The 17,596-nt window shown below is 37.8% G+C and overlaps 2 long non-coding RNA genes across 4 annotated transcripts in view; one reads left to right on the top strand and one right to left on the bottom strand.

The window, feature by feature from the left end:
• Nucleotides 1-14,079, top strand: part of LOC140625163 (uncharacterized) — a 38,337-nt gene extending 24,258 nt beyond the window's left edge. Inside the window, exons 2-3 of one of the 2 annotated variants that reach the window (XR_012024540.1) lie at nucleotides 3,112-3,215; nucleotides 13,387-14,079. This is a non-coding gene — a long non-coding RNA (uncharacterized lncRNA). Of the gene's footprint in view, nucleotides 1-3,111; nucleotides 3,216-4,142; nucleotides 5,464-13,386 lie in introns of those variants that run through there. The other variant, XR_012024541.1, reaches the window with a different exon arrangement.
• LOC140625162 (uncharacterized) overlaps nucleotides 1-16,153 on the bottom strand; it is a 31,537-nt gene extending 15,384 nt beyond the window's left edge. Inside the window, exons 1-2 of one of the 2 annotated variants that reach the window (XR_012024538.1) lie at nucleotides 15,965-16,153; nucleotides 15,541-15,671 (exon numbers count right to left, since the gene is read on the bottom strand). This is a non-coding gene — a long non-coding RNA (uncharacterized lncRNA). The remainder of the gene's footprint in view (nucleotides 1-15,540; nucleotides 15,672-15,964) is intronic. The other variant, XR_012024539.1, reaches the window with a different exon arrangement.
• Between the last annotated feature and the right edge of the window lie 1,443 nt (nucleotides 16,154-17,596).

The following is a 17,596-nucleotide window of genomic DNA, read 5'->3' as shown; positions in this document are numbered from 1 at the left end:
AATTCAGGAACTACAGCTGCTGTGTGTGCATAAATGGCAAGGAGATTATCTTAGGTATATGCTAGTGCGCAGCTAAATATCAGTGAGAAATGGCACATTAGGGAAGTGCAATTTGGAGACAGGTGTATGGACCCCTTGTCTCCTCTATAATCTGTGATGTTATTTGGTGGTTTGTCCACAGAACAACAGGTGGTGCCTAATGTTAAAAGCCCAAAAGCAGTTACTATGGAAACCAGATGCAAATTTAGATCAGTGAGTCCACTCTGCTGCATTTAGAAAAAAAATGTGTTATAATAGAAATGAAAAAAAAATGAAATATGATTCACATCCATGTCTTCGGAGTCTTAAAATATCTGCCAAATACTGTCAAATGTTGAAGTAAGTTACAACTTCTCAGACTTAGCTTCCTACAAAATCTCTAAAAATGATGGAACTAGAGAACATTTCTAAGATTCTTGTATTTCTGCATTTTTCTAAATTCATTTCCTAACTATGTGGCTACAATCATATCAGGTCTATTGTTTAGAATGCATGAAATTCCATGAATGTACAGATAATGAAAAATAATAATTGAAATGCTAAGTGCTTATTATAGACACTTTAAAAATATGGAAAAGTGAAAGAAAATATTCAAGCCCCTCGTAGTACCAAGACTCAGAGAAAACAGCTACAAATATCTTAGTGTTTTTCCTTCAAGTCTTCTTTTTATATAATTATTTAATGTACTTGAGATTATATTGTATGTACATATACTATAAATACATGTTATATATTCTGTTATTTTTTTCATTGCACATAACATCATAAACCAATACATTAAAAATACTTAATGGGCATAATTTTAATGGCAGCATAATATATGACCACATAACTTCCCTTAAGTTATTTAAATTTGCTTGGGTTTCTTCTTTTTGAGAAATCAGATGCTTGATTTTTGTAAGTATCAGTAATACTGCAATGGTTGTATGCATATACTTCAATCTCATTTCAGATACATGTCTATAAGCAGAGTAGCTAGGTAAAGAGTAAAAGTTTAACATTAATGCACACTACTTTTGAGATTTCATATATATATGTCTATACATAGAGAGATATTGGATATATATATATATATATATATATATTTAGAAAGAGACTTTTCAGTTACAGTGACAGAAAACTAATTAAAGCTGACTTTAAAAGAGGATCCAAACAATGTGAATAATAATAATCACTAACATTTATTGAGCATTGTCCATATGTCAGATACTACTTAAGTACCTTCTATTATAAATTCATTTAATTCTTAGAGCACTCAATAAGGGAAGTCTATTATGATTCCTGCCTTACAGCTCCCTCTGTCTCTTGTCTCTGCCTTCCTCTGTGTAGCTCATTCCCAAGCAGGTGTTCTCTTTCTGTCTCTCTAGCTGCTTCAGATTCACACCCTCCCAGATAGCGTCCAGAGAACGAAGCTTGCCTCTTTTCTGGTTGCTCAGGCAAAAGTTCCAGAATTAACTCTGTTTGGAGTTAGTTTGACTCCAATCAGTTAACTCTGATTCTTGGCATTGCCTTGGCCCCATTGTCATCCTTGGCCCAATCACCAAAAGAATGTAGGGTCCTGGAGCTAAGTCTCATTCAGCCCTGGAGTTTAGAATGGAGTTTGCTCCACCAGAGTGAATGGTCTCAGAATGGGGGAATAATTCTCCCCGCCCCAAGACAAACCAGGCACTGTATAAAAACAGAGTGAATGGAAAATAGATGGTTAATTCCAACATAGCGGCAAGTTGACTTCAATGAGGATTCAAATTTTGGTAGCATTTAGAGAAGGGAACAGTAGCAATACCCTGAGAGAAAAACTATCTCCCTGGTTCCAGTTTTTGACGAGTAGTGATTATTGATTGATTGATTGATTGATTGTGATTCACATTTAGAGTATAGGGGACTAGTTTTAGTCTAAAAGAACTGTTCAGATGCCAGACACACCTAAGATAAACGTGTTTACTGCACATGTAAAATTCAAATATAAATACATAGACAATAAATGGAGATCTCTATCTCTACCTATCTATCTATCTATGAAATTTCTAAAATTCTAGTAAATTCACTCTTTCCAGCTTAAGGCACACATCACTGTTTTCCTAAACCTGTGTGGTGTGTTCAAGAAACTGTCTAAACAAAGGACATTTTTCCCAAGTAGAAGACAAAATATAAGGTTTCTTTACTGCTTTGCCACAGTTTGAGGTACGATATAGACTGTAACTATTCCAAAATTAGAATAATCAGCCACAATTTTAGTGACTGTGATGCCATATTACATTTACCAAATATGTCTGTTTACTAATCTTAGCATTCTTTGCTATGTAATAGAGGTAATGTAGAATAGGAGAAAAAAAAATGTCTGAGCTGTACATGGATTGCCATGGAAACAGCAGCTGACCAATCAGTGGTGAGTACTCAGAACATATGCCTCCTCTATTTGACAGTCTTGATGAACTGATGTTCTCATATTGAATACTTTTGGCTCTAGTGCCACTTGTAATGATAGTTTTTTGACATCTAAATATGTGACACACACCTGTTATAAAAAAAAAACATATATATATTCTTAGTTTTAAAATTTTCAATCTCCATGTACAAACACCCACACAGGCAGTTATTTCTCCTTTCAAAATGTTCCCTAAATCTTTCATATATTCTCCTCTCCCAATCACTTCACTTAACATTTCTTCACGCCATCTAATTATCTTCTCTCTCCTTTACTATCCCAAAACGCCATAGTCTAGTTGGCATAGAGCAGTTTCCACAATATCAAGAAATATCTAAACATGAGACAATTTTAAACATTTTCAATTTTATATTTAATAAGGAGACCAAGTAAAAAATGTATTCATAAGAACTACAAAAGGGTCCACCCCCCAAACCATGAAAAAGCCAGTTTTGTATTTCCCTAATGAGTTCAGGAAATAAAAACAGATGTGTTTCTCAGGGAAGCTTGTGAAAAATGAATGAAAAATAAAAGCCTTTGGAGGCATAGTCTAATTTATAAAAATGAGTACATTACATTTTTAAATAATCTGCCAGTTACGGAACTAGTCCCATTGATTAGATAAAATATTTGTAAATTTCTCTCAGGTGGTGAACCCTTGATCTGCAGAAAAGTTCAGGCTCTCTGGGACTTCAATGAATTTCTCGTGGTGTGACATGTTCTTTACAATAACATCAGTGAGCAGGAAGGGGTATGTACCATGATGCTAAAGACAAAATCAGGCCTTCTGGTCTTTGCTATTGTTGTTACATTAAGATTTAAGGGATGGACTTCCACTGAACCGATTGAACAATGAATAATTGTTGCTGACATTTAAACCTATCTCCAAATCACATACTAAAACTGTGGGGATGATTGAGCATAAGACTTAGAACCACTTAATGTCCAACTGATTCACTAGTAAAGCAATGGCTGATTTGATAATATAGGAATGCTCTTGTTCTGTGGGGTCACTAAAGAATTAAGCACTCTAAAAAAACAATTCTTTTCTGTATATAAACCTTGGCTTTAAACATTTCTAATACCTTTTTGACTTTGTTCAGAAATTGTTCTGGGAGCCTGGGATATGTCAGTGAATAAACAAAGATTTCCTGACTTCACAGAGTATACCTTCTAGCAGAGGATGAAAACAATAATAAACAAATTAAGCAAATTAATTATATAATATGTTAGAAAGTGAATGTTCCTGTTAAGGTGGCCGGTAGTCTCATAATTACTAAAACTTTATCTTTCCTGATTTCCTCAGAACATTTGGTATGGTTGAACCTGTTCTCCTTATTCTTTCATCTTACCCACAGTTGGATATATGTTTTTTGAGTGCCTACTAAACATTAGGTGTTGTACTGACTGCTGGGGATCTAACAGCGCACACAGCATATCTTACCTGTCCTCTTCTCTTCTAACAGTTCTCTCTCTTTTCTTAAGCCACTCAGCACTGATCATTTTAGGAGGCCTTTTCTCTTTTATCTGCTCCATAAATATTAGGGTTCTACTTCTACAGGGGTTTATCCACAGTCTCCTTCTTGATTCACATGCTTTTTTGGTGATCTCATTGATTCTGAGCTTTCAGCTATTATGAATATGTGAAAGACTCAAACTCAACATCTCATCACAACAGAATACATAGAAGGCAGAAGAAGGACGTAATCTCTACCCTCATGGAAATTATAACCCAGTGGAGAAGACAGACAAAAAGAATGTAAAGAAGCAAATGAGTAATAATAACTGTACAATTGTGACAATTTTCATGAATGAAACAAACAAGGAGATGAGAATAAGCATAGAGGAGACCTGCTATTAGAATGGGCAGAGTGGACTCTCTGAAGAAGTGACAACTGACAGAGTGATGAAAAGAAATAAGCCTTGTGGGAATATTCAAAGGAAGACTATTCTGAGTGAAGAGAATGTGCTGAAGTCCCGAGGTGAGGAAATCTTGCTAACCTTTGTGACTGGATGAAAATGAACACAGGAGACAGTGTTGTGAGATTAAGAGAGAGAAACACAGTAACTAAATGATACAAGATCTTAAAGTCCTGAAAAAGAATTTAGATATTATTCTAGATAGAGTTGGAAGTCATGGAATTGTTTTTAAGCAAATGATTAATATAATCTGACTTATTTTTCTGCCATTACTTTTGCTACTAAGTAGAAAAATGGAATTACATGTACAGAAAGAAGAGGAAAGCTCTCACTAAAGACACCACCAACCTAAATTCCGTCCCACCTGACAGTTATTACCTGAAACTCCTTTAATAGGGAACAATTTCCTCCACAAATGGCATTAGAATAATTGCAAAAAATGACAATGCTTAAGGAAGGAGGGAAAATAACCTACTAAATTCCTGGGAGCATATTAGATTACTCCTAAATTATCCATGTATTATTTTCACGTAAAATGCAATGTGAATATTTTTCTAAAATAACGTAGAAGAAAGCGAGATTCAAAAAGAAGGTGACCACATAAGTATCTCTTGTCCCAGAGGAATGAACATATTTGGGCTTTTAGTGACTGCTATGTATATTACCTGACAGAGAATTGATTGATTCCTAAACAGTTGACTGAAAATGAATTTTCTAATTAGATCCCATTTTGCCCTGGTTTCTGTTTTTAAATTAAAAAAAAAAAATTGTTCTAATGGTTTATCAGCTCGAGTACTGGAATAGCAACATAGATTTGGTCACTTGGAATCTAATTATCCTAAAACTATTCTTGTTACCAAGAGATTAGAAATGGGTGATTACTTGGGTTTATTGTGGGTAATTAAAACATCTGGATAACTATGGATATTCCCCTCCCCATTTAATTAGAAATGTTTAGCATTGTGTTAGATTAATAACCTCAGAATCTTCTGGAAAAAAAAAAATCTGGGATTGAGATTTTCCTAATACTATATGCTACTCACAAACAAAACAAAAATAAAACAAAATTTGAAAGCTCATCAGAATTGTATGTCATTCATTCATTCATTCATTCAGTACATGATTTATAGGGCTGGAAAATGTTAGCCCTGGGTATGCAAAAATGAACAAACAGCAAAAAACTCAAGCTGTCATGGAACTTACATTTTAATGGGGAGATTATAAACATAACAGCTAAAAAATAAATAGTATCAGATAATGATAAGTACTATGAAAAAAAGCAGGTAAGGGAAATGGAGGGTTGGAGGTTGCAATCTGAAAGGTGTCAGGAAAAACTTAAGGTAGCATGAGAGATAAAAGCAAAAGGAGGTAAAGAAGTAAACAATATTGATATCTAGAAAGAAGAACTGTTCTATTCTAAGCAGAAGAACAGTACAAATGCCCTAAAGTGGGATGTGACCAGAATATTCAAGGATTAGTCAAGTGAAACAATGGGAAAACAGTAAGAAAGATGGCCAAAGAGGTACTAAAGATGTACCAAAAGGTCTTAACTATTGTAAAGACATTTTGCTTTATTTGAAGTCAGATAAGAAGAAATTGGAGGATTATGAACAGAATTACATGATCTGACATATTTTTAAATGATTCCTTGGCTGTTGTGTTGAGAATAGACTGTACGTGCTAAAGAGCTGAAGCAGGGAGGTCAGTTAAGAGACACTATTGCAGTAATCCAAATGAAATCAATGGAGAATAAATCAGAGTGGAAAGTGGTGATAAGTGATCAGATTCTGAATATATTTCAAAGGTAGAGCCAAGAGGATTTGCTGATGGATTAGCTGTGGACTGAAAAGGAGTCATGACAACTCAAGGATTTGAGTCTGAGTGGGTGGAAGGAAAGTGTTGTCATTTAGAGAGAGAATTCGGTGGCCACTTAGGTTTGGAAGAAATGACCAGGATTTGAGTTTTGGTCATGTTAAGTTTGAAATGCCTGGTAGACAGACAAGTGGACATATTGAGTGGGCAATTAGATATACAAGTCTGAGATTCAGAGAGGTCCAGGCTGGAGAGAGAACTTTGGAAATATCAGTACATAGGTAGTATTTAAAGACAGGAGACTAGATGAAGTTACCAACAAGAGGTTCAGTGTAGCTAGAAAAGTGAAGAGGTCTAAACCTGATCCGGGAGCTCTCAAAGTTTAACAGTTTGGTGATGTAAGATGAAATCAGCAAAGGAAGTAGAGAATATGTGGCCTGTAAGATTAGAAGAAAGCCAGGAAAAGATGATATTGTGACATCCAAATTTTAAAAAAATGTTATAAGGAGATCAAATAACATGGAAGTCACTAACAACCTTGATAAGAGTGGCTTCTGTTTTGTGCAAGATGGGTCAAAATCTGCCAGAGATGAGTTTAAGAGAAGATAGCCAGAAAGGGAAGTGAGGCCAAGAGACATGTTTTTGTTTTATTTTTGTTGTTGTTGTTTTAAGATCATATTTATTTATTTGATAGAGAGAGAGAAAGAGTGAGAGAACACAAGCAGGGGGAGTAGCAGAGGGAAAGAGAGAAACAGGCTCCTTGCTGAGCAGGGTGCCCCACAGAGGACTCAATTTCAGCAACCTGGGATCATGATCTGAGCCAAAGGTAGGCACCCCTGTTTTATTGTTTTTTTTTTTAATATATTTTTTTTAATTTTTATTTATTTATGATAGTCACAGAGAGAGAGAGAGAGAGAGGCAGAGACACAGGCAGAGGGAGAAGCAGGCTCCATGCACCGGGAGCCCGATGTGGGATTCGATCCCGGGTCTCCAGGATCGCGCCCTGGGCCAAAGGCAGGCGCCAAACCGCTGCGCCACCCAGGGATCCCCTGTTTTATTGTTTTTAAGATGAGAGGAATCACATCATTTTTGTAAGCTGTTAGGAATAACCTATAGTGAAGGAAAATTTGATCCTCCAATAGAGAGAAAAATAATATCGGTTATCATAGTTAATGTACAAATGGAAAGTTAATCATAGGAACATGGACCATAGTGACAAAAACAACAGTGGAGTGTATGGGCACAGGATTTAGTCTTTGGTTAAAGGTGGTAGTAGAAGCTTGTGGAAGTTCTCTTCTGATTGCTTCTGGTTTTTCAGTGGTCAGGGAAGTGAAGTCATGAGATGAGACTGAGGCTAGAAGAGAAGTTATGAAATAACCATCTTGGAGAGTGAAAGAGTGAACAGAGCAGGGGCAGCTCCGCAGACCTGCTTGAGGACAGAGATGAAGCACTTTGTGAGTTTTTCTCCAGTCACATTCAGGTGTCAGAGCACAGGGACGGAGGAGATAGACTGTTAGAATTAATGAACATACAGTTGTGTTAAGTTGCTGTTGTGACAAAGAGGGAGGCAAATGTGTTGAGGATACACGCAAGTGTATGTATTCTAACGATGGAGTGTGGACTCCAAGCTGCATAAGGAGGCGGGTAGAGGCTCCAGAAGGGTTAAAGACAGTGAAAAGGTGACAAGATCTCTCGATGGCCAAGTATCGTAGTCAGGGCTCTGGAGGCAACAAGCTGCAAAGATAACAGTGATAGTGATGGGGTCTGAGAATGAAATGAGAGGCCATCAAGCAAGGATCCAGGACAAGGGGACTAGAATTGTTTATGTGGACATTAAAATTGTGAAGAATTATGGCAAGAACGGTGCTGAGAAAAATGACAGTAATCCAAGGACTAAAATCTCCAAAGAACTTGTTTTGGAGGTTAAAGTGGGTAGAAGAGAATGAAAGCTGCCATTCTGTTTTGTTTTTCTTGTAAGTCTACATCTGTCTTGAAACTATCAAGGCACACTGAAACAGGCTTTATTTCCTGTCCTTATCCAGATCCCGTTCCTTCTCCTACGCTGCTTCTCCAGGGAGGAGATATTCCTCTCCCTGACCCTTAGTTTCTCCACCTCTAGCTTAAACAAATGAAAACCTTCCCTTTGGCACCACTTTCCCTAACATTCCAATATTCTCCTTTGCCTATGCTTCTCTATCACTCTTCTACCCAAATCTCAAGACTCATTAATGGGAAAGTGAATTTGGGGAAGATCAATACCAGAAAGAAGGGTAGGGCCCAAGTAAGGAAAATGGGGCTGACCTATCTAATTTGTATCATCTCCTAAAATCTGTTCTACTAAAACTACCCACTGAGCTCTTTCAGACATCTTGGACACGGTGTTAAGTTTCATGCATGAGGCTCAGTATCAAAGCATTACCTGAATAGATACAAAATGCTCTATGGTGTGTGCAAATGGGTGGAGTAAATTTGATTACGCATTCGGAAAATGAACTCAGGGCTTCTACAATGGATGCCTCTACAAAATAACTGCAATAATGATGATTACTATGGCGTCTACTGCAGTAACAACAAATGAAAAATCAGTTCCCTTCACAACTGAATTGAGCCCTTTGACTTTTGGCTATAGCACAACACTGCTTAGTAATCAGTAAAACCTATTATTATCTACCTTATCAATGGTTTGCATAGCACAGAGCTTGCCAATTAGCATTTTAAAATATTTGCGGTATAGACAGTGACCCTAATTGCAAAGATTATTTTCTGAGAAGACGTAAGAGGTGACCAAATGACACCTAATAAATCTACTTCTGTAAATGCTGGGTATGGTGGGTTATAGACCTTCACATGTGAAATGAAACATGGGAAAAAATCTATAGCATGATTATAGCTAAACATTACATTTGATTTCTCCTTGGTCCCAAGACTTTAACTCAATTTAGTTAATTTGACATTTTTGGTATTAGCATGGAGACAAATTCAAGACTGAATAATGAGCTGATCTCTCATATAGCACTGAGAGGTTTGGTTATTTTTTAAATCCTTTTCCAATAGCCAGAAATCTTCATTCCCATTGGCAAACTTCCTGAACAATTCCTCTTGATATTAATGTAATTGCCTCTTTGTCATACACAAAAACCTTATGGCAACCCCATTAGTTTGATCTTTAAATGGCAGACTCTCCAATTAGGCTCAATATTGAAGCATAATTAGATTTGATCAATACATATGTAGCAGATCTAAATGACTAAATATTGATAGTGTTGTTTTAGTAACTTTATAATATTCATCTCGGTGCATACAGATTTAGTACCCCAGGACTTCTTTCTCAAGAGGCTGCAAAGTAAGGCTCTTTAAACACATTTTATGAGAGACATGTCCTGATGTACATTGGTAAGATTCAATTCAAACGTGGAAGGCCTGCATCTTTTATGGGGTTATCTATAACGTTGCCACTGAAAGTATGATCGATAGACTACCTGGGCATCACATGGGCTCTGGCTAGAGATGCCATACTTAATGAACCAGGCCCTACTCCAGATCTACTGAAATAGAACCTGGATTTGAACAAGTCCCTCTGGTGATTCATATGCACATTAACATTTGAGAAGCTTTGATCTATGTGATTAGCTTTGTAGATGTGAAAGAATGAAAGAGGAATTTGGAGAAATCATGCAATGAACATTCATTCATTCAACATGTATTTTTTGAGTACTTTGTATCGGCCATTCCCTGTGCTAGGAACTAGCGACACAGCTATGAACACATACATACATACGGGTAAACCCCATATATATGGGGTTTCCTAGTTGCTTAGATACTTTGCTATGGGCCCAGCACTGTCCCAGTTAATGTAGGACTTTGAAAGGAGTGTAGTTCATTTTGCTGATATTTATAAGCAATTAGTACATGTGCAAGTGCTCTAGGAGCTGCAAGAGCTTATAAATGTGTAGGCCCTACCCTCAAGGAGTTTACATATAAGGGCAAGACATATTCCTAACTCTTATAACCCAATTAAGCCCAGAAGGTTTACATATGCAAAGCAATTTGGGAACAATACAAGTAAAATAAATTGTGTGATATGAATTACAAATGGTATTGTGATTAGCAGAGGGAAAGTATAATATTTGAAGAAGTGTTTGGATTAGGTTTCAGGATGAGAGCAGGGATGGCTCTTGAAAAATACAAAGGATACTTGTTCACTGTGGACTCCAGAAAGGAAGCATTTCCCACTGTATTCATTTGTATTTTTATTCAGAAAATAAAAGAGAAAAATAAAGCTAGATTTGGAAATTTGGGAGTCATTGAGTTTCTTTATAAGAATTTATGCAGTTAACAGAGTGAACTGAGATACCTGTACCTCAATTTTGGTTTAAAAGGTCAAAATAAAGGGATAGAAAAGGGCCAATATTCCACTCTTTTATAGGAGCCCTGAGCATATCTGACCCACATCTTCAGAGGTAGGAAGGGCCAGTCCAGTGGGACAACAGGGTTTACAAGTCAGAAGACCTGAGTTTTTGCTTCCCAGTAACTCACCCAAGTTATAATGTGGTAAAGGACATCATAGTTCTCACTTCCTTTACTGGTAAAAGAAGGAATTATTTCATTTCTGCTGCTGTCTCAGCAAGCATGGGATAATCCCCAGGCAGTGTCCCTTACCCCTCCTCCATGCCATCCCATAGGATCACACATTTGCATGAGTGCCTCTCATGGAAGTTGGAAACTGAGATAATGTGTCTCTCTGGTATAGTTGCTTATAAGGTCTCACAAAATACCTACAACAACCAGAAGTCCTAAATTTCCAGGATAATTCTGTTTTCAAATATTCTATAACAAAGTCTTCCTAAGTACATTTTTTGCTCAGTGTAATGAAGCTGGGGGAAAACTGAGCTTTGAAAACATGTGGATGAGTTCAGGTCATCAGACAATTCACCTCTCTTACCTGAGACATAACTTCTGGGTCAGTAACATGAACATACTATTCCATAGGAATTGTTGTAAAGCTTACATAATATACGTAAGGCCTGACACAGCATAAGAAGCAAATCCAAATAATAGACAAAATATTATATAGCTATTATATATAGCTAGGGTAGATCATATAGCCATATATAGCTACACATAAAATACATCGTTCATATATATTTTTCCTCTTAATCACTTGAGGCTATAATTTTCCATGCATTTGTGCTCACTGCCCATATACTTCCACCAAAGAGGAAGTGTGATAAGTATATTTACTTTTCAACACCCTTTCCTTCACCCCTTTTCATTCCGTGCAATCAGATCTCCCATGGAAATCAGATCTGTCATGGAAAGGTCACACACACCCTGAATGAAAATAAAGAAGCCTAAGTAGCAATACCTTTTCTCCTCCCCCTACCCATTACCATCTGTGCCCCAAAGAAAGAAACTAAAGTCTAAGCATAATTAAATAAGCTTGATTCTTTCTCTATGTCTTTTTTTATGGGGCATGAGAATTATATTTATGGCAGGTGCTCTATGAATTGAACAGGTGAATGACTGAAAAATAACACCATCTACATTTACTAATTCATAGAGCAAAGTTGGTCTCCTACCATGTGTCAGTCACTATCATATGCACAAGTTCACATTCCAGTGGGAGACACCAACAATTACAATATAATGTGATAATACCTATAAGAGAAATATGTAACTAAGCAAATCCTAGCTGCTGTTAACAACCAAAAGAAAGTGCATAATGGTTCAAATATGATAAACATCTCATATTCATATAGAATCTGAAATGTGTGACTGTAACATGTGCAAATTCTCCTTCAAGACATGGTTTAGGGACTCATGGTCCTTCCTTCTCCTAGGCTACACCATGGCCTAGGTCCAGTGGTATCAGTAGAAGTGGAAACAGTTGGGGAATGGACATGCACATCACTTCTGCTCACATTCCATTGGCCATAACTCGGAGACTTTGAAGTATTTTCCAGCAGTGTGGGTAGAGGTGGGGTGGGGTGGGAAGTGTTATAATTTCATTCAAAATGGATACATTATGTACTTAGGTCCTGCTAGTTACAATATTAGACATTAATCAGAATCAGCTGCTGCCTTTGGGGAACCTGTGGTCTAAGATCTCGGACCAGCAACCTCACCATCATCTGGGAGGTTACTGGCCCAGACCTAGCAAATGAGAATCTGGATGATTCATATGCACACGAAAGGTTGAGAAGCACTGGTCTAGGGTGTTCCATAGGTACTCCTCTCAGAGAATGTTGTTCTGAGGCCCACCAATTTGAAAAAGCTTTAAATTCCATGAGGAGGGAAGTGTGCTGGTGGGCCTGGGTAAGGGCTGCTGGAGAGAAAGGAACTGATTGGAAGCCCAGGGTAGGTTGCTGAGCGCAGGCTAGTGGTGCTTTCTACACAGGGCCTCAATACCTAAGAACTTCTACCTGACAGACTCATTAATGTCCTCACAAAGACTGATGTTATACATGTCCACACTCTCTCACACAATTGCTTGTATGTCCCCAAACATCGTATTATATAAAGCTAAATCTTTACACATTGCAATTTATAAGTACTAAGGACACTGATTCGGTAAACACAATGTTTTCTGTGCATTCTGAGGGAAGGGAACCCTCTCGTGCAAAGCAGTCACTCAGAAGGCCTGCCCTGCATATTTTGTACTTGAATATAAAATCAAAAACCATAAATGCTGAACCGAATCTCCTATTTTATAACATATGCATGTGCAGAGAATTTCTCTATTTGTCGTGACACAAATACAGTTACAAAAACATTTAAAAATCTGACAAATTTGGACTGAAATTTATGTCAGCCCCCCAGGTTAGCACTTATGACTTCACTTGCCTTCGTGTGTTCTGTGTTGTAACCACTTCGCTATTAGCCATGTTTCCCCTAGCCTCTCTGTCTTTTGCTCTTTTCTCCCCTTGCCTCTTCCTCCCTCCAGAAACACACTCTCACTATTCTGACAGCTGGAATATATATGCCATGGTAAACAGAAAATGATTGAAAGACAAATCTAAGCAGACAGTATAACCTGGTGTGAGAGGAGATGGCTTAGAATTTATAATTAGAAGCCTATTTCAGCTTCCTTCATAGGACTGTTGAAATTCTTTTCAGGGGTGTCTTGACTGCCTTGAAAATGAATGTCATTGAGGACATTTTTTTGCCCTCTCTTGTTTCCTTGGCAACAGGTTGATGATGCAGCAGCTGAAATCCACTGTCTCCCTGGAGATACTGGTGTGGGCAGGCAGCAAACCACTGGTAATGCCTGCCATGTGTACTGAACTTGACCAAATCTTTCCATTCCAGTCCTACTATATGCCTTATACAAAGATATCTACCCAATAGAAGAATGGCTTTACAATATAATTGTTGGCATGACTATCAGTGAAAGAAGTATTCACCTGCTTTTTAAAATGGTTTACCTTTCACGTAAAACTTAATACTGAGTTTTGAAATGTAGAAGTCTTGGGTAATTGTATGCATCAATTCAGTGTCAGAGTAATATATTGAAAAAGAAAAACCCCTACCTTGTTCTGTGTTAATATAAAGTCTGAGAGAAGGGGGCAAGGGATCAGGGGTCAGGACTCTTTCCTCTAGATTTATATCAAGCGTATGGTCCCTATCGGGTAACCACAACCCAACAGCCACTCTCCACTTCTTGAATGTTCTGAAACAAATCATGCCTGTGATCTGTGGAGAAAGCATGGAAGAACTATAAATGGATACTGTCTGTCAGTGTTCTCCTCTGGAAGATAAGAGAGCAACTAGAGAAGAAAGTTCAGCTGGGAGGGGAGCGCCATTTAGGGAAAGCATATAAGATGGCTCAGGGGACAGACAGACACAGCTGACAGGCAAGGCATCTGGACTATCGATGGACCTATTGCCAAAGGTAGGATGGCCCAGACACTCAGGGATGAATGAATGAAGGCTTTATGGAAACATGATAAACAGAGGGAAACTTGAGTAATAAAACCATAAGGTTGGTGCAACAGGTAAGTAGGGAAGATGGAATTAGACAAGGGAAAATTACAGCTGAATTCAATTAAAGAGTAGCATTTAGAATGGATTGATTTTTTTTTTCTTGAAGTAATTGAATGCAACCAACTGCTGAATTTATGCCGAGAATAGATCCAGAGAAAAAGAGAAACAGAGAGAGAGAGAGAGAGAATGTTTTACCTGAAGAGGATGCAGAGGAAAAGAGAAAACACAGAGAGTGTGAGGTCTGGGCGGCATCTGAGAGACAGGTGGGTGTGGTTATGTAAAGGAGAAGCAGGAAAAGGAAAGATAAAGTCCAAGGGACTCCAGTACCAGTCATGAACTGCCAAAGGAAGGAGAATGCCTGCTATGGGCAACTCAACTGAAGAGAAATACACAGAGCATACAACAAACATATTTGGTAAACATGTACACTAAATGGGTAATAGCTAAGGAGGATTCTAAAAATTTACAAATTTTCCACTGCCCCCATGTGATTGTAAATATTCTGGGTGATGAGTTCTGTCTGGAGTCTGGAAAGATATGAAGGTAACTTTTTGTCCTCTCAGTTCTGGTAGTCTGTTCAGGGACTGAGGAAATATCTTGGGAAATGACATTTTTGTACAGTATTTTTTTTTAAAGAACATGTTCACTGATCTAACCTTTTGCTCCCTCCATTGACATGAGCAGCACAGCCTAAATGAATCAACACCATAGTTTTCCTTCATGTTCAGGCTGAACAAATAGTGTAAAAATATGAAGAATAAAAAAGAGCAATGAGAGAATTCTCCCCTGATGCACTTAGCAGTTAATTGCACTGGCTTTAGAGTCAGGTAACCTGCATTGGAATCACTAATTTAGTTTTTAACAGCTGGATGATGTTGAAGGAGGTAATTAATTTATCCAGGCATCCACATTTTAATCTGTAAAATGGTAAAAATACTACTAATAATACCTACATAATAAAGCTATTCTTGGATTAATTCATGAAATGCATGTAAAGCTTTTAACACAATTCTTGGCACATAAAAAAAAAACCTTAGCTATTATATTTTATGGTGATCAACATACTTAACTAATCAAACTAATTGTGAAACCTAAATTCCTTATTAAGTTTAACATCTGGATTGGGCAGCTATGATGAACAAAATGGAGTAAATGTCTTATTTCCAATTTTTTATCTGATAGTACCTCTGATTCTACCTTAGATCTATAACTGGGCTTGCTAATGCTTCCAAAATCAGTCAATTTATTAATATTAAAACGTTAGGCAATGATCGACAAATTAATTTTCTTCCATCCTCTTTTGGTTATTTCCCTTTTAAAAATCATATTTGAATTTAGTTAATTCAGTGAATTTAACTTACGGTAGATTTAGAGAAGCTCTATCGTTCTAATCAAATGATGGTTCATTATAGATTCACTGACAATTTTCAAATCCTCGTTTTAAAATGCTGCCTCTGATGTTCTTTATTTTCCATCCCCCTCTCTCTGTAACCTACATAGATTTTTGGGGGGAAAATGAAAAGGGAATAGAATTAAATTCATCTTGGCCAAGTATCTTTTACTGCAGAGCAGAGTTCAGGTACTTGATAAAGGAGGGGTAAATGTTCTAGGTCATGTTGGCATCAGCAGCAGCAGTAGAACATGAGGATAAAGCAGGATGTTTGAACCGGGAGAGCAAGGCAGAGGCACAGGATAGTGAGCCAAAAAAGCAGTGATGATTATGCAAGAGAATAAAAATGGACACAACCTGTGGTTGGGTAATAAGGAAGATTAGACACTACCTACCGGAAAGGAAAGCCGGAGCACAAAGATAGCTTGTGAGTTAAGTGGATCAAAACAGAAATTTAGGCAAACAAGCTTCCCACAAGAGGAGCAGGCTCAGAAGTGGGTCAGGAAGCCAAGTAGACAAGGAGCGACAATCAAGAATAGGTCCAGCAACCATGGAATCTTTGGTCTTTTGCTTCTGCAGACCATCCCACCCAGGAATTTCTTAGAATTAGAATTTTTGGTTGAGACAGAAATCTACAGCATCAGCAGTTTAGAACTGGATAGTCCTAGGAGAGAGGTCAGCCATCAGAATGGAAGAAGAGGTAACAGCTCAAGACAGATGCTGACCCAAAACTTCTTTGATGAACTAAATTCAGATAAATCACCAAGATCAAATGGTCTCTACCAAGTAACTTTTAAGAAACTTAAAGTTGGGGATCCCTGGGTGGCTCAGTGGTTTAGTGCCTGCCTTCAGCCGAGGGCGTGATCCTGGAGTCCTGGGGATCGAGTCCCACATCAGGCTCCCTGCATTGAGCCTGTTCCTCCCTCTGCCTGTGTCTCTGCCTCTCTCTCTCTCTGTGTGTCTCCCATGAATAAATAAATAAATAAAATATTTAAAAAAAAAAAAAAGAAACTTAAAGTTATGGCTTTGGAACACATGTCTAAAATGGACAGTCTGTCTTTGGAAATCATTACTGTGAGGGGAATTTTTATTCTTCCCCCCCACCCCTCCCCACCCCCAGATTCTCTCTACTTCAGGGCCAAATACCTTAAAATCCACTCAATTTTCAAACTTGTATTTTTAAATCCAAAGGACAGTCCTTGGGGGGAAGAGATGCATGTTAATCAGAATTGCAGGGAGCCAAAAAAAAAAAAAAAAAGAATTGCAGGGAGCCAATGTAGGTCATGTTCAGGTGGCTCTGAGGAGAGTAACCTGACTTAAGCCTGCAGGGGGGCACTGAGCCACAGCTAACAGGAACTGAGGAAAACCAGGATAATAAGGGGAAATTACTGGAGTGAATCATGGATGGGACACACACACACACACACACACACACAAGTCTGCTAAACAAATGACTAGTGGGCCTTCCTCAAGGTTTACTTATTAATACATAGGCTCTGTTTCCCTTCATTGACTTTGTACTTCAAATAGGTAGGTACGAATGTTCTGTGTGGAAGGGACTCCGTGAAGACTGCTGAAGGGAAGTAAAGGTTAGGACATGGTCCCAAAGGCAAACGAAAGTGTTTGCTTTACAGGCACCTAGAATAATCATATGTGAAATTTTTTGTTATGTTTTTATATATATCAATTCTTTATCTAATCTTTTTAGTGCATTGCAGTCCTCAGGGGGCACTACCTTTGACTTTAAACTCATTCAGCAAGATCTGTGTGTTTTGGCATTTTTCCATTATGTTCAAGCTGAAAAAAAATCAAGCTTTATGGTTTTTTTTCTAAACCTCGATAGAATCAGGAAGAACCAAAGTCATTTTCTGGCTTATGAGAGGGAAGGACTTGCTTCTTTTGGGCAAACTGGTCCCTTGGTCTGCAAAAAGCACCTAAATAACTACTAGTTACAAAAATGCAAAGCAAGGACATGCATTGTTCTTCAAGAACAATACCAAAGCTGTGAAGGAAGCAGATCTTCTCAG

This window comes from Canis lupus, chromosome 35 (assembly GCF_048164855.1).
Source record: "Canis lupus baileyi chromosome 35, mCanLup2.hap1, whole genome shotgun sequence".
Lineage (NCBI taxonomy): Eukaryota > Metazoa > Chordata > Mammalia > Carnivora > Canidae > Canis > Canis lupus.
Note: the sequence above shows the minus strand (reverse complement) of the source record. Positions and strands in the feature narration are given on the sequence as shown.